The sequence below is a fragment of the Berghia stephanieae genome, chromosome 6, assembly GCF_034508935.2.
Source record: "Berghia stephanieae isolate SIO BIC M18660-M18661 chromosome 6, UCSD_Bste_1.3, whole genome shotgun sequence".
Taxonomy (NCBI): Eukaryota; Metazoa; Mollusca; class Gastropoda; order Nudibranchia; family Aeolidiidae; genus Berghia; species Berghia stephanieae.
Genome location: NC_088365.1, coordinates 44,669,247 through 44,671,746, shown reverse-complemented (window position 1 = coordinate 44,671,746; position 2,500 = coordinate 44,669,247). Strand labels below are relative to the sequence as shown.

General features: G+C 37.5%; 1 protein-coding gene across 7 annotated transcripts in view; it reads left to right on the top strand.

Annotated features, from left to right (window-relative positions):
- The window catches only part of LOC144975087 (IQ motif and SEC7 domain-containing protein 1-like), a 301,791-nt gene that overhangs the window by 98,130 nt on the left and 201,161 nt on the right, over nucleotides 1-2,500 (top strand). The window lies entirely within an intron of this gene.

Below are 2,500 nucleotides of genomic sequence, written 5' to 3'. Positions count from 1 at the left end.
GGCCGCGTCTGCTAATTCCGTTTATTTATTTATTTATTTATTTATTTATTTATTTATTTATTTATTTATTTATTTATTTATTTATTTATTTATTCATTTTCTTATTATTATCTTATTATTTATTATTTATTTATTATTATTTATTATTATTATTATTATTATTATTATTTATATACTTATTTATTTATTCCTTCCTTCCTTCCTTCATTCATTTATTCATTCATTCAATCATTCATTTATTTGTTTGTATATTTATCTATTTATTTTAGTGGTCTGTGAAAAGAAGGGGCTAAGGCTAAGGAAAGTGATAAGAGTGAGGGAGAGAGAAAGGGGAGATGGTTGTCTGGGGGTTGAAACATTGCCAGATCAAAAAGACGTCTGCTTCGTCAATTGGATAATAGCCACTCGAGGGGTTTTATCCATCTCCCTACCACCCCAATCCCCCTCCTCCATCGTCTCCTCCTCCTCCTCCTCCTCCTCCTCCTCTACCTCTTCCACCTCATCTCGCAAGTGGTCGTTAGCATCCGATCACCCACCCATCTGTACATAACAATGGGGCCATTATTCGATTGGGTGCCCTCCCCTTTCGCGGCTTATCTAACTCTCTCTCTCTCTCTCTCTCTCTCTCTCTCTCTCTCTCTCTCTCTCTTCTCTTCTTTCCTCTCTCTCTCTCTCTCTCTCTCTCTCTCTCCACGGGAGGGGGAATGCTTCGCGTCCTCCAATCTGTATCCTAGAATATTATGTCGTTTATCCTATTAAACCGTTCGAAACGGAGAGAAAGTGGGATTTTTTATGTTTTATTTCCCTTCTCAATACTTTCTTTCTTGTGTGTATTTATGAACCTTTGTGTTTAGGTGTGTGTGTGTGTGTGTGTGTGTGTGTGTGTGTGTATGTGTTTGTGTTTTAAACTTTGATCCAATCCGATTTCAACATTGAGAGAGACAGACAAACTTAGCATTTAATCAATTAATTAGTCCATTATACCATCCTCCTGATCCATCATTCCATTCATCATCAACCATCTCATCCACCAACCATGCATCCATACATCCTCCGCCATTCATCCATCAATTAATCTCAGTCCATCCATCTTCCAGTCAATCCAAACCTTACCATACAGAATCCCCATATCATCCATCTAGTCACCATGTATAAATTGATGAGCTGTCGTTTTACACATCTTGAAAGGTGATTGTAGTACATATCGATATGCTGTAATTGATGATGAAAGATGATGCTGTACGGTATATAACAGGCTGAAGGTCACGACGATATTATCTTGGGACGATATTGATGTATCGATATCGTTACATACATCGTGTCATTGATGAAATAGAGTGATATCGTGTATAATATCGATAGCAATGCGTATACTGTGCAATTGATGCAAGCTAACTATAATATCGTGTATAATATCGATAGCAATGCGTGTACTGTGCAATTGATGCAAGCTAACTATAATATCGTGTATAATATCGATAGCAATGCATGTATTGTGTAATTAATGCAAGCTAACTATAATATCGTGTATGCTATCGATAGTAATGCGTGTATTGTGTAATTAATGCAAGCTAACTATAATATCGTGTATGCTATCGATAGCAATGCGTGTATTGTGTAATTAATGCAAGCTAACTATAATATCGTGTATGCTATCGATAGCAATGCGTGTATTACGCAATTGATGAAAGGTAACGATGATATTGTATTTGATATCGATATCATTACACTTTAATATTTATACATATCGGCTATAGAGGAAGACAGACTTAAAAGTAAAAGAAGATGTCATTGTATAATTGTTTCTGTGTGAGTTCGATTTTTCCTCTCCACATAAGAAACAAATTATTTTGAAGCGCATTGAGCATTGTAAATCCTTGCAAATGTATTATATACATATTCGAGTTTGTTAATTTATTTTATTTAAGTCTAGGGTTATTGGTCAGTTCTGACCAATGGGGGCTAGAGCCTGTTGGTCAGTTCTGACTAATGTCCACTTCGTTAAAAAAAAATATTACTTAAAAATCAGCAACATCCAAGTATTTATAGTAACCAACTCCACCACCTTAACCACAACTTTTGCTTACACCACCATTGCCATCATTACCATTAACACCATCATCACCACCGCCCATCTCCACCACTTTTACCACCTCTTCCATTACAATCACCAGCATTACCACCACTACCGCTGTTTTCACCAACCATCATCACCACCATCTCCACCACCTTTACCACCTCCATTACCATCATCATCATCATCATTACCACCACGGCCTCTGTTACCGCCATCAATCATTATCACTACCACCACATCCGCCAACCATCCCCTCCATTACCATCACCACTATCATTACCACCAGCACCTTTATTAGCTGCCACTATCACTAATGGGCTGGTATCACTGGGGACAGGCAATTATATTCCAATAACACAATAACTTTGGCCTCTTCTATCACCTATGTAAGCACGTAGGAAGGCAGCGATCGATCCAGGGCTG